Source organism: Lissotriton helveticus, chromosome 3_1, assembly GCF_964261635.1.
Source record: "Lissotriton helveticus chromosome 3_1, aLisHel1.1, whole genome shotgun sequence".
In the NCBI taxonomy this organism is placed as follows: domain Eukaryota; kingdom Metazoa; phylum Chordata; class Amphibia; order Caudata; family Salamandridae; genus Lissotriton; species Lissotriton helveticus.
This window is the reverse complement of record NC_136061.1, coordinates 297626603-297642593: the sequence shown is the minus strand read 5'-3', so window position 1 is coordinate 297642593 and position 15991 is coordinate 297626603.

Genomic DNA, 15991 nt, shown 5'->3' with positions numbered 1-15991 from the left:
GATCCTTTTGTAATATGCTTTGCACTGGTTTTAATTAACTATGCATAATAGACTTTACCTTACCTTACATTCTAAAAGTGGTATTTTCAAACACATAATGTAAAAATCATCCTTACTAAAAGATGCGTCTTTAGATTTTGATTTTAGGCATACAAAACTCCATTTTCGTATCTTGTTCCCAGGATCATGTTATACTTATAAAATGTTATAAGTAAGGCCCAATTCTATCCTATGGGACAGATGGCCTTTCAATAGTAGAAACCGAAACTGGCAGCATTTCACTATAAGGACATGCCAAACATCTCACGGCATGTTCTACCTTTCACATACACTGCACCCTGCCCACAGGGCCTACCTTAGGGGTGACTCACATGTTAGAAAAGGGAAGGTTAGGGCCTGGTTAGTGGGGGTACACTTGCCAGGGCAACATGGCAGTACAAACTGCACACAGGCACTGCAATGGCAGGTCTGAGACCCTTTTGCAAGGCTGCTTGTGTGGGTTGCATAACCTGTGCTGTATGCCCACTTGCAGCTTTTGGTTTACCGGCCCTGGGCACACACAGTGCACTGTACTAGGGACTTAACTGTAAACCAAATAAGCAAATTATGGAAACACTAATCCATGACAACAATTTATATAGGGAGAACTTGCACTTTAGCACTGAACAGCAGTGGCAAAGTGCCCAAAGCATCTAGACCAGCCAAAACGAAGTTCAACACACAGTAAACACAGAGGAGGCAAAGGCAAAAATACAGGGGAAACCCATGCCAAAAGTGACAGGTCTAACAGTATCCATGTTGTGTTTCGGGCCGTTTCCTGTCGCGGGCACTAGGCCTGCCCACACAAGTGAGTACCATTTTTATCGTGAGACTTGGGAGAATGCTGGGTGGAAGAAAGTTTGTGGCTCGCTGCAGATTCCAGAACTTTCCATCACAGAAATTTGAGCAATACGTAATATGTGGTTTTCTTTTGTCACAGTTGGGTTTGCAAGGAATTCTGGGTAAAAGAAACCTGGTGAGAACCACATAGTTCACCCTGCCCTGGATTCCCCCAGGTGTCTAGTTTTAAAAAATTTACACGTTTTCTAGGTTTCCCTAGTTGCTGGCTGAACTAGGGAAACCACAGGTACCCACTATGCAAAAAAAGGGTACGTTTTGCGTGGGAAAAAGTGATATATTCATGTTGTGTTTTGGGAGGTTCCCTGTCGTGGGCACTAGGCCTACCCACACAAGTGAGGTACCATTTTTATCAGGAGACTTCGGGATTGCTGCATATAAGGAAGTTTGTGGCTCTCCCCAGATTCCAGAACTTTCCATCACATAAATGTGAGGAAAATGTGTTTTTAGTCAAACTTTGATGTTTGCAAGGGACTTTGGCTATAAACAAACTGGTGAGAGCCATGCAATTCACCATACCCTGGATTACCCTAAGGTGCCTAATGGTGCCTAGATTTCCAAAATGTGCAAGTTTGCTAGTTTTCCCTAGGTGCTGGCTGACCTAGGACCCAAAATCACAGCTACTTACATTGGAAACAAGCATTGGCATAGCTAATAGGTCTCGCCTTTGGGACCTTGTAAGTGGATGAAACTGTACAGAGGACATCATATCCCTGCCGACCCTAAACACGTAAAAATAAATGACCACAAATACCCCACCATCCTTTAGTACAGCTCACGGCAAACAAAACCACTCATCTGTGATACTTCAGTTGTGTGGACCCATGGAAAAGTAAACGGCAACATTAGAACAATGCTTAACCCACAATAAACCATACTAGAGACCACCATCTTACACAGAAGGGAACCACTGTTACACCCCGACGGGAACCACCATCTCACCAGACGGAAACCACCATCTCACGCAGATGGAGACCACCATCTCTCACACAGACAGGAACCACCATCTGTCAGGCAGACGGAAACCACCATCTCACGCAGACGGGAAGCACCATCTCACCCAGACGGAAGGCACCATCTCACCCAGATGGGAAGCACCATCTCACACACACACAGTCGTCCTAAACATGGGCCATTACAGAAAGGACCCAACAAACACATCAGGCTCGAAGCTCTGCTTTTCATCTCTATCAGTGGAGAATGCGCATGCGTGGTTGCACCGGAGAGGAGGGTAGGTACACCTTTACTGATGCTCCGCACATTTTGAAAAGGAACGCTCAGCGTGGTTGTCCCAGGCCACCATGGTGCGGTCATCTCTGCTTCATCAGTACCATTCCTAAGGACGGCAAGCTGTAAAGTAATGGCAGCCATGATGGATGTTACCATCAGCGTGGGTGTATGGGGGGATGAGGTTCAGGTGGAGAGACGCCAAAGCTTAATAATACAACCAGCCGCGACACAATGCTGCTGTACATCAGGCAAGGACACCAGAATAAAATGGGCACTGTGGCCCTTCCGCGATATTCTGAGCGCCTACGCCGAGTCATGGAGGCCTTCTCGGAACAAAATCAATATTCCTTGTTTAAAAAAGACACGTCAGCGGCGCTTCTCTAAATCTGAGAGGTTTCAAAAAGGCACGTCTGTGATTCCAAGTAGAACGAACAGCCCTTCAAGTGCATTCTGCAGCCAGGAAAGAGCTGCACCGTCTTTGATGATGCTAATGATATTGCAGCCCTCTTGTTCGCGCGCGAACGGAGGCATGGATTAAAGGGGCCCGAGGAGCGCGGCAGCGTACTAGCATGTGGGTACCACATACACACTGATGCCTATATATATGTACAAAGCGATACCAAAGGGGATGATGGATGGAGCGTTGCTCACTCTACCACTGGATTCAAGACAGCCTGGCTGATTAGGATTATGAATCCAAAACCGGTCCCAGGATGCTTGTTTCTGGTCCAGGGAAGGCATGGCTTGGCAGTTCGGGCTGGACTGTTTCCATGAGGCACAGGGTCAGACTGATTTGCATATGGCCATGTCTGAACTGGGGTGGTGGAGTGAGCTAAAGAATGGTGATGGATTAAACTCAGATCAGTTGACTAGGGGTGAGTGTTTGATTTGCTCAAACGCTCCGTCCATCATCCTCTTTGGTATCGCTATATATATGTACAGGCGCATCTGCACCTTACTGATTCGTGGCAGGACGTCAGTGGCACTCGACGACATGACTCCTGTACCTCACTCGCACTGTAGTGTTTGTGCTTCCCGGGACCTCATAATAGCAAACTGCTCGCTGCCTCAGCTGTGAAAGTTGCCACTTCCACGGTGCCTGCTACCGAAATGCACCGGCCGGGCATGTCCGACAGCAACCTGGCAGTGGACAGGGAGCCCAATGAGTGCATGCGGTTCCTGTGGGAAGATCGCGAATGCTGAAACACACTCACTTTCCATACGTTTATCAGGGGTCAAACCCAAAAATACATCCATTAGTCTTTTCCGTCCACAAACCACAAAGTGCTTCGAAGTCCCATAAACTATAAAGCCAACTTGATTTAATAAAGATTATTTGGAAGTGGTTAGATGGAACTTCCACAGTCGTGGCTAGTCCGTTCCATAGGCGAGATGCAACATGCCTCACCGATAAAACAAAAAAAAAGCACGCCCGCGAGAGTCGAAACAGCCTTTGAAAGATGAACCCGTACAGATGGCACCCTGCGCGCCACTGCTCGTAAGAGCAAACTGTAGACCCTGGGCGGATACATTCACTGGGAAAGGTGGGGCATGCACCCGCCTTTGCCCAATTGCGTGCTGTCTTCGCACGCAAAGCCCAATAGAAAAAAAGTGTGTGAAAAGCCAGAGTGATTTCAAGAGGTTGTTTTCCTGGAGCACCGCATGCGGGCTGTGCTAGCCTCAACCTAAAAAAAGGATCAGGTTTCAGTGGAAAAACGTGGTGCGTTAATGTTGCGTTTTGGGCCGTTTTCTGTCACAGGCACTGAGCATACCCACAAGAGTAAGGTATTATTACGAAGTGAATTTTGCTGCAATTGTGCCTTCCAAACATAAGACACTGCGTAAGCAAGAAGACATTTTGAAAAATACGCCATAAATCATATGCTAGTACAGGGACCCACAAATTCAGGGATGTACAAATAACCACTAATCCTGAACTCCATACCTTGTGCCCATTTCAGAAATACATTGGTTTCCGTCATACCCATTTTTCACTCTACATATTTCACCACATGAATTGCTCATTACACAATAAAAGCAATTGTACAGTGCAGTTCAGTTGTTAGCTTTGGGTACCTTGGGTTCTTGGAGAACCCACATTTCCCATATAACCCCGCCACCACAAGGGTCTAGCAGAAGTAATGGTATATTGCTTTTGTGAATTGGCAATCATGACAAAACGTTACAGATGAAAATGTAGTCATAAATGGTCGTTTTTTCCTACTCATTACCAATATTTCTTTATTTCAACAGTTATGTTCTCTGGGAAAATCTTGAGAATTCTGCACATATGACCCCTTGCGGAATTCCAGGAATCTACAGCTTTCCTAGATCACCCATGGGTTTCACACTGTTCACCACGACAAACTGAAAGTAGGGTGAAAGCACAAAAATTACGAAAAATTGGCTATCTCTTTGAAAAGTGCCAACACTGTGGTAAAAAATCATTTTTTTTATTCAGCTCTGCATGTTCCTGAAAGCGGAGGAGATGGTGAGTTTAGCACAGTAAACCGCTTGTTGATATGATTTTAGGGGAAGAAACAGACACTTTTATCTAAAGCACTTTTTTTCTATTTTACCCAAAATTTTGCAAAATGTATATTGTCTTGGTTTCCTCCACTGAAATCCACAAAACATATGTACTTTTAGAATACCCAGGATGTTGGGAGAAAAGGATGCAAATTTGGCATAGATAATGTATGTGGAAAATGTTATGGAGCCCTAAGTGTGAACCACCCCTCATATCCAAAAAAGGGCTCAGCACTAGGGGGGGGAAACCTCAGCTGTTAAGGGGTTAGGTTAGTCAGGGTTCCCTTTGGAAATGTATATGGTAATACAGACACTGACCTTTGCACTGTAGTAATAAATTAGTCAGTGTACTCATATATTTAAGAACACATTCCCTTCCACAGTAAGAACTAGCCCCAAGCATGTTAATCCTTTTAAGGGGCTGTTAACTGAATATTTCTGCAACTCTTCAGTGTGTAGCCAGGCATGTGGAGAGCCCTGCTCTGACCTAATTCCGTGGAGGATTATGTTGGGGTGCACAGTCCTAATGAACTGCAGATTAATTAGGAAACACTTTTCAAATCCAAGAGTAAGGCTGCGATTATATATTTGAATCAACGAGATCTGATGTGCTTAATCTTTGTACTCTCTCAGAAGTGGGGGTATAGTAACCCTTTGTGCACTTGGGGAGGGCAAAGGGTTGGGTGTAGGGGTGGAGGAATGGAATCCAATGCTGATCCCAAATTTGGTTTGGATACACCGCCTTCAACTCCACATACCAGACATACTATTATGAAAAAGAAATATCAAGAACAGGTAAAGAAGCTAATTATTATCAATGGCGTAGCAAGGTCAGGTGGTACCCAGGGCGGAACATTTCTTGTCACCACCGCCCACACTGAAATTATGAAAATAAGGGAAAAAAGATAGCTACACATATGTTTGACATTTTGTCACCTCCCTCAGTGATAACACCTGGGGTGCCCGCACCCACCGCACCCGCCTTCCTACACCACTGATTATTATTCCTGTTTGGTGCAACCCAAACATCAAAAATACATATCATGGGCTCAAGAAGCAGTTATCCCCATTAAAAAAAAAAAGAAGAAGAACAGCAGGAGCATAGTAGCTATTAGCCAATCATGCCTCCTAACATTTCCAGTAAAATGTTTTTTAATGGATCCTCTGAAAAGTCCAGAAGGGTGGATTATAGAGAAGATTGCAGAATAGCTGTTCGCTTTATGACCCAGAAGATGTTGATGTAGTTGATGGTCAGGTTCGGGTGGGGCACTTAAACGTCCTTGCTTGATCTAGCTACATTTTCAGTGGACAGGGTGGTGCTATGGTCAACCAGGGCAAAACTGGGCAAGAATGCCTCCCTGATTTTACTTATAAGGCTGCATACTTAAGCACTTCAGTAGAAGTCACACATGCTAGAAGGCGGAGTTACTGCAACAAGCTTTGCTTCTAATACACGTGCTAGGTCAGGTTGCCTGCTTTTTTTTAACACCTACCTACCTTCTGTTAGAAGACTGTCAGAGAAATAGGTTTTCCACACATGTAAGTAAGTGTACCTGCCACCTCTGTCTTCTCAATTTTTTCCATCTCTACTGTACGCTGACAATGCTGGTGTCATGGACCTCAATAGAAGAGAAATAGGACCAGCACTTAATTTGTGACGTTGTTTGGCAGTACTGAAATTCTGTACCAATTTTTAAGGAGTGGGACACCTTCTTTAAGTTAGCGAAGTGCAAAATCACCTATTACTCTTCTACCTCCTATATTCTGTGAGCGTGTAAAGTGATGCAAAAACACGTGTCTACCAACGTTGTGCCACAGGGCTGGTGGGGCCACTCTCACCTCACTGGCTGATCAGACATCTTTGTTTTGAGGGGCAGTAGCAGACATGTCGCTCTGAGCCCAACGCCGCACAAGCTGAGGAGCACCCAAACTGACTTCAGCCTGCTAAGCTGGAGGTGAAGGGCCTCAAGGATTTGAACATCCCTGACACTAGTCAGAGAGAACGAAGGAACAGTCACTGTTCAAGACTGGAGTATTGGTGCACATGCCAGAGGCTTGGCGACGCAAGCCATTTTGCAGTGTATCGCACAGGCCTAGAGGGACCAGGCCAACAAGCAGGTGAGTGCTGAGTCATCAGCCAGCCATATCATACTCCCCTATGCATTGCAGGATGTGCTGCTTTTTGCTCCTGACTTAATTCAGTTTCTGGCAAGCAAGTAGGCGGGACAAGCAGAGCAAGTGGAGTGAAGCATAAGCAGGCTGTGGGAAGCGGTGGTGTAGCGGTGCAGTCCTGAAAGCGGCCAGGGCCGTGTTCAGATCCATCCCACAGGAAGGACCCAGCGGGGGCCCGAACCGCACAGCCGCGAAGTGCAGGCCACAAACTGCGAGTTGCAGGCACGCCGCAGAGACAACGAGTCCTGCCTATTGCAGCACTGCTGAGACATGCCTTAAAAGCCTTGAGGCGAACAAGCAGATGGAGAACAGAAACAAGCCTTTGCAATGCAATCGGTCTTGCCTTTGGGACCTTATATGTATTTAACTATGCAGCACATTAGCCTGTGTGCTGAAACATCTACTGTTCTTTAACATGGAGGGAAAGTAAGCACCAAACTGCGTGACACGACGAGTATGGGAACCCATGGAGAGAAATATTGCCTTTCAGCCGGAAATGGTATAGTCCAAAGCTCTATTTTTTTTTAACTGTTTTTATTGTTGTATACAACACATAGGCATTAATGACAGTGTACAAAGAATCACATAATAAAATTTGATGGTACACAGCTGAAGATCTCAATGGCATAAAGTCAATAGTGTTCCGCTTTTCTGCAATGTCCCTCATGTCATTACAATTCCAGCCACACCCACCAACCAGTCCTCATTCTTCATCCGAGCTCTCCCCTTCTGACTCAAAGCTCTATTTTTAATATAAAATCAGGGCCTTCAGTGGTCATATCACAGATAATACAAGATTTGAAACAAATATTATTGTCTAAGGGTGCTCTAGGAAGACAATTTCTATGGACTGGAATCTAGAGAATGCTAAAGCGATTCTGGTATTTTACTAACCTCTGCTTGTCTTTTTCTATCAAGAAAGATAAATAGAGGCAGTTGCCAGAAAAATTTAAAAAAAAGAAAGTCCCTCAACAGAAAGCAATTCTGGTATTCATCTGACCTCTACTGGTCGTTTTATATCAAGACCGCAATAGGTAAGTGCAGCTTGCACCACAGCGAGGGTCCATACGCCCATCCAGCGCGCACGCCAACCCCAAAGACTAAAAGCCTAAACCCCCCCCAAAAACCAAAAAGAGAGCCTTGGTTAACACAAAACCTTACAAAAGCCCTCTGAACAACCTATAATTTGAAAAGACCTAAGAATCGGTTTACCAACTGACGACTCTGTGATACACGGATAGCAGGTGCCCTTCAGGAGCAAGAGTGAACGGTGCTATTAATACTAAACAACATGGCATCTTTTAAAAATCAGCAGAAGTGTAAGCACCAATAACTGCTCATGCCACTCAAAATATTTTATCAACTAATGTTCCCACCGGTGTAGCTTACGCACCAACGAAGATTATCATTTCAAACGTGTGAAACACACCAGAAATATTCAACATTTTGTGCTAGCTGGAAGCTTTCCCACTGGATATTTGAGAGATGCAAGTGCACCACGAAAACGAGCACTAAAGGTATTGAGGAAAAGAGAGCAAAGGTCCCTACTGAAAGCAAGCAAACCCACCTCAATAGTCAAAGTAGGCTGGTAGAAGCAAAAAGGGGCCCATAGAACCATGCCTGGTCAACGTAAGATGTGGACACACAGCATGCAGGAACACGACCGGCGCCAGGAGGGGAACGCCAGCAACTGGCAGATACTGCATTAGAAAGAAGAAAACGTATAGAGAACTCAAGCAACTGAAATACGCCTGTGGCATAGGCAGCTGCCTTAGAAGTCATAGAGATCTCTTCAACAATAAACAAAGGCGAAACCAGCACAAAGGTGGAAATACTGCCACAGGCCCAGGGTCATCGGCCAAACATAACTGCTGATATCCCATCCACACAGAGAGAAGGAGATATTTCGACAACGCCACAACCTAGGCAACAAATCATAATGGAAGCAATAATTCATCACCCAGGTAACCACCAGTGTAAGATGCTATACAAATCAATATCCAAGAGGCCTAAACAGATCTGGTCAACTCTGCTGGGTAAACCCAGGATATGGCAATGCCAAGAAACTGCTGAATTAAGTCTGGCTGACATGGGGAATGAAGAGACTCACATGGAAACAGAAACTAGGGATGCCCCAGACTATCGCTCGTGGAGGATCATTCGCTGAGTTATATCTCGGCAAGTGGGGAGGGCCCCGAATCCATCATAAACACCATAAACTCCTCTTTACTAGGCAATACAAGGGTTTACTTGGCAATCGCACAAGTTGGAAATTTAAGTGGAGCTGACACATTTGCTTGCCCAGAGCGTGGTGTCAATTGACAAGAGGATAAATCACTCAATATGAAAATAGATCACTGAGCAAATAAAGGTAAGGACAGCACCGTAACAGCTAGCAATATGAGTGATTCCTTAATTGAGAATTTTAACCACACTTCTGGATTTATTAACAACGTTAATAAAACATTACAGACTCACCTACAAAAGCAACACACAGAGGGAGAAAATCCTCTCGCAAAAAGTGTTAGGGGCAACAAAGGATAAGGAGCTGCCAGACAATGGTAGTGTACAACTAGATCTCAAAGAACAACAAATCTGCAGTGAGAGATCTTGCGACATTAGCATGAGGATACAACACACTAAAATTTCGACTTCACCATGCTCCCACGAAGAAGAAATTGAGCATGATCGTTCTTCCGTACGGCCATCAAGAATAGCAGCTCTACAGAATGCACTGATATGCCTAGGAGAGCCAAGCAGGCATTTGAGGCAGATGCAGAGGCGATGGCTTCAATGACACAGTTGAAATGAAGGCAAAAGAAGACTTTACATAAAGCACATAAGGACAGTAAAAGAAAGAAAAAATTGTTTTGCAACGCACAAAAAGAAACATTACCACAATCACCAGCATCCAATAATTCAGAAAAGCGTGAGAATAACACAGAAGAAATAAGATCTGAAGCTCAGAAGTTCTATTCCATCTTCCTGCCAAGACAGTGACCCATAGCCCCTCTGAACAGAGGCTACAATGCAAACAAGCTGTGGCATGGGTAAAAATGAAAAAAAAACAATAAACAACGGATCACATGTTAACCTGGACCTTTCAAGGAAAAGGGAAAACTACACTATGGATGAGACCCAAATGGCACTTAACCACCAAATCAGAACATATCCATAGGCGGTGAACAGTAACCTTGAGGGCAATGACTCTAAACATACAAGGTGTTGCTCATCTGAATGTGCAACCATGCCACAGGATAGAGGAACTGATATTGAAGCAATTAGGTCGGGAGCATATTACATTCTACCACAGCAAAATAACTCACAAAGGGCAGTAGAGCAGAATTGGGGATGGAAAATTCCACCAATTAGACCCCATGTATGACAGAATGCCATACTTTCAGACTTCCAAACTGGATTCTGTCTGGGAAGAGGCACCGAATCTGCCCTCCTTGCCATCTGGGATGACCTCAAGAACACAGTTGACCGCAACGGGGTTGCTGTGCTACTTATCTTGGACCTCTCAGCTGCTTTTGACACGGTTGACCATGACACTCTGATACAAAGACTCTAAGAAGCTGGCATAGGGGACTGTTCTAGACTGGATCGCACACTACCTTCGCAACAGAACTTATGTCATCCATACCCCACCTTTCTTGTCCAAACCGTACTCCACACAAGCAAGGATGCCTCGAGGATCTATCATCTCACCCATGCTTTTCAACACCTACATGAAGTCATTACCAGTACTGATCAATCAAATTCACCTTGCGTGCTATAACTATGCAAATGGCCCGCAAATACTCCTTCAACTGGAATGCCCCAAAGACATTGGAAACTCACCAATTTTCAGTTGTCTCAGAGCCGTGGATCCATAGATGACTTGGAGTCATCTTAAATTGAATGCTTCCAAAACAGAAATACTCACGTGTGGCGATTGGCAACATAATGACCCCCTTGCCACCTGGCCTGATGAACCGGGATCACCACCTAAAGTATCAAAGGAATGACAATGGACACCAAGCTATTGATAAATGCCCAAGTGAACAAACTAGCAAGATCAAGCTTTGTTACTATAAAAACTCTACAACGAATCTTCCCACATTTGGGATTTCCACACAAGGTCACAGCTACCATCTCCTATGTTTTGAAAACTCGATTACGCCAATAGCCTCTACCACGGATCACCTTTAACACCCATGAAAAGTCTACAGTGGATTCAGAACTCGGCTGCTAGACTACTCTTACAAATCAAACCGCGAGACCACATCTCCTCTGCCTTGAAAGGCCTGCATTGGCTACCGGTGCCAGAAGATCCACATATCACTCACAAAGCGATACCTGGAACAGGACCAGTCTTCATCAGGAATAAAATCACCAAACACATTCAACAAAGGAACCTCAGCTCTAGAGTTGCATCTCGCCTCAAAATCAAGATACAAGAAAAAAAACATGGGTGTCACATCCTTTTCTTTCAAGCAGCCAAACTGTGGTATACTGTACACCCCAACATAAGATCCACGGACAATCACCTTATCTTCAGAAAACTACTCCAAAATTAGCTCTTCCCCACATAAGCACCATACGCAAACAGAAATATACAGCATATCCCTTGGTATATAAGCATTTATTTGTACTATAGATATGTACCTATATATGTGTATTGCTTTGTATAAAAATGTAGAATTATTATGTTTTTAAACCAATAAATAAAATAAAAAATGTTAAGTACAACACTTGAAAGCCAGAGTTTACTTAATGAATCTTTAATCTACATATACTTACTTCCTTTATGCATCTATATACCTTCCATGTACCTGGATCTATATATTTATTACATTTCTGCTTTTTCAGCATATTCAATGCACTACCCTATGTCTCACCCTATACCTCTCTCAATATATTGTCTACCTCAAATCTTTGAATCATCTCAAACCTCTTTCTACTACTCTAACCAATGCACTACCCTATTTCTCACCCTATGCCTCTATCAATATATCCTCTATCTACACTCTCTCATTCATCCAAAACTCCATACCGCTACTATGATCCCCAAAATAACCCTTTCTAGACTCTTCCCTACTCTACCCCTCCGTGCATCATCTCATACCTCTTTTACTGAATCCAATCCCCCAAAACAAGCCTTTCTAACCCCTTCCCTCAGATTATTCCCCTCCAAATCCCTTTTACTTGTCCCAAGCCTCCTCCTACTGCTATGACCTCCAAAATAAAAAATCTAAAAAAAAGTCTAAACCCTTCTATCCCTCCACTATCCTTTTCAATCTAAATAACAGACTAGCATGTCCACTTCTCAAATTAATTTCATATTTCACTATACTAATTCACTACTAATCCTTTATGGGGTCCAGAGAAGCGTGCTACTTGCCAAAAAAGCACTTCAACACCCCATCAGGGGTAACAAGCAATATTTAAATGCAACCCTTTTTCCCTTTTCTACCCTTTGCTATCCTTCTGAATCCAAATAACAAACATATTCACCACTCAACTTACTTTCATATTTCACTATACTAATTCAACACTAATCCTTTATGAGTTCGGGAGTAGCATGCTACTCGCCGAAAAAGCTCTACGACACCTCATCAGGGGTAGTAAGCGTTATATAAATGCAATTACAATACAATACAATACAATACATGAGGACTATTTAACTCCTTACTCTACCTGCCCAGTTTATTTAAAATCTCACTCTCTTCTAATGCCAACTTGCCCAGTTCCCCTCACGCTTGAGCACCATTCGCTACCAGCCACAACAGTTATGGACAACCAACTTTGAAAGGTTCTGAAAAATTCCAAGTGGCTAGCTGTGCCTATGTGTTCACACACAGGAGCAATCCAGGAAGTCTATAGAAAATGCATGAGAATTTTGCGTTTTGGGCCCAAAAAGAGGCATAGTTTAAACTATGCCTCTTGAAGATGTTCGCAGTTTCTAATAATGGCAAAGATTGTTCCTTTCCTAGCTAAGAATGATTGAAAAGGCCTCAACTGTTTAAAGTTCATCCCTACTGGCGTCAAATGAGAATATCAAATTAGCTTACTGGGAGGACACAAACGATGTCCCACTTGCATGAGTATTTCAGGAACATGAGTACAGTTTTAAGAATATTTTAAAGCTATTACATCGCAAAAATGTGGTATGATTGCTGAAATGTATCACATTTCATGGATTTCAATACTTTCTGATAAAGTGTCACTTTGAGCTAGGGTGACCAGACGTCCCCGTTTTCCCAGGATGGTCCCCATTTTTGGAGAAGTGTCCCCGTGTCCCGACACTTTTCTCCAAGTGACTCAAATCTCCCTGTTTTCAAACAGTGTCCGGGTTAAGCACAGAAATGTCCCCGTTTTTCATTGTTCTGGTTGAGCATGTGCGTGCATGCTCTCTTTGCACTGTTTACGGCGTGTGTCGTCACTGAGGTGAGCGCTGTAGCAAGAAGGGAAATCCTTTGAAGAGAGACATTTTAAACGCAGAGCCACCTACGTCATCGTGCTGCCAAAGTTTCTACTTTGGATAAAACAATATTTCTTCGTCCTGTAGCTTGTATTCAAAGCCATACAAACTTTTCAGCAGCATTCCGCAGTTTACCTCCCATGCTTTTCTGTCATGAGCAACTAAGCAACATTAGTGAGTTGTACTTTACGTGGTGCTGACGCGCAGCTATAAAAACTAGCATTGGTAAAGCTAGTAAATCTGGCGTTTGCTAGCCTGTGATGTTTTATTGGTTTTTGGCAAATATATGCTATAGTCCTTAAAAGTGTAAATGTAATAAAAAGTACTAATGCTGCTGTGTAAAGGAGAAGGGTGCCAATAAAAGACCTCGGATCTGTTGTCTGTAATGCTTCATCTCGGTCTGTGGAGGGAGCTGTCATTGTAGTCCCTTTTCTATGTCCATGACAGCTGTCAAACATTCCTACCTTTAGGTCGATGGTTACTGCAAACCGTAGTCCTACTTCTATGTCTATGACCTGTCCCTGTTATTTAGGTCTCGCCTGAGCCAGCGCATGCGCTGCTCTGGCGAGACATTTAGTAGCTGCTTCAAAAGTGCTACTTTGCCAGCCACCAGCTTGCTATTACGCGCACAAGCGCGCACACTACACTTTTTCCCGTCGGGAGCACACCACTCGCGTCAGCACTCGCGTTTTTTTTATTTCATTTTTGCAAGCACAGAGCGCATTATTGCAATGGCGATCACTTTTGCGTTCACGTGATCGCAATGACTTTCGCGGCCGCGCAGCGTAACTTTTACGGCCGCGCGGCCAATGCTTGTTGTCTTTACTTTCTCTCTCCTTCCTTGATCCCTTTCTCCTTCTCATCTCTCTTTCTGTTTCCACCGACTGCTCGACCCTGATTTCCCGATGCCTTACTTGCTCATTTCTTCTTTCTCCTCCATCTCCCCTCCTGCTGCCTCTGTGCCACCTCGCATTTCTTGACCTTTGTTTGTCCCCTCTCATGTACTGCGCCTTTGTACCGTGCCATCTTCTTTGCTTCGCATTTCTGCCTTCTCATGTCTATCTAAAATCTTTTACTTTACCCTATATCGCTGCCAACTTTTCTCATCCCGTGCTCTCTTTCTCTCTTTTCACTTTTGTCCTGTGTCCGTCCATCTCCTGCTGTCTGTGTCGCATCCTCCATTTTGCAATTTCCCGATCTTTCCTCTTTCCTTTCTTGGATGAATGTCACTGCTCTCTGCGTTTCTCCCATCATCCTGTCGAGAGTGTTGTGTTTGCCCTCTGTCTCTTTGTTCACTTCTCACCCTCTGGACGTGCCCGCAATGAGTTGGTTTCCCATTTTCAGTGCATGAATATTTATGACAATGTATTAAATATGCCCTCGTGTCGAAGAATTCTCTGAGAATTGATAGAATCACTGTGGTGGGGTGCATATTTTACAAAATGTGGATTCCCTCGATTCACAAAGGTCATTTTTTTGTGGGGGGAGGGGTTGTGACGGCATTGTGAATTATTCTACTGCAGCCCTCCCAAAGAACATGCCGAAGGTGTGATGCGCTACAGCTGCTACATTTTCATTACTTCCTTGTCAGTATTCCTCGTCACAATAATTACTGAATAAGTTTGAGCTCCTCCTCTGAAATCCACTGATGTCTTTTGAACTTAAAAGAAGATGGAATGAATACACCTCTTGGGGGCTTTGTAGATGAGGAACTTGAACAATTCCTCCGCCTCTAGAACTTCATGTCGCAACAAAAAAAACATTCTAGTTATCTCCCATCACTCCCCAAGATGGCCTACTTCCTCTTCTTCCTTAATCATAGAAAAGGAAATCTCACCCTTCCACACTCTGGCACTCTCAAAACAAGCATTGGCATAGCCAATAGGTCTCGCCTGTGGAACCTTATAAGTGTTTAACCATGCAAAAGTTAATGTTGTTGCACCAAGGATATTGTGCTGCATATCTAAATACTTAGAAGGTTCCAAAAGCGAGACCTATTGGCTATGCCAATGCTTGTTGTTTTGAGAATCTGGTCACCCTAAGTGTCACACATAAAGCATTGAAAAGTCTCTCATAAGCACATGAAAACATTCAAATCGTACACATGTGCACCCTAAAAACTTGCCAGTGTGGTTTACAAGACGAAAGAATAGATATATTTTCGCCAAAGACAGTGGTTATTCTTCACGCCTGCAAAGAGGCGACCCGTGTAATCCTCCAAACTTTTTCCGTTTCATAATTATTGTATTTAGGGGGAGAATCCATGGAGTCCCCTATCTGCCCTGCATCCTCGTCATCCAACACCGAATATAAGGCTTACGTGGCCCTTTTTGCTGTCTCCCCGTTTACTGCGTACGCCCCACCATGCTGATGAATGAAGTCATGATTATTCCCTCTTCTTCCGGGATGTGTTTCTGTGCATTGCATTAAAACCATAGCAGAACTGCAGTCCCTGCGTTAACATCAATGACGAAGTTCTCTCTTCACTCAGGGTCCAGGGCAAGTTGTCACATCGTGCTTCATTTCATTTACACAAGCACGAGCTTTTTCCAAATAGGCAGAAGAAAATACTATCTGATGACAGAAACTGCAACCTTTGATGCTCACCTCCCCTCAGATTGAAAACGAAAGAAACAGTCGTATTATGCTGTGTTACTGCCGATTTAATTTAATTATTCTAAACTTTCATACAAAAAA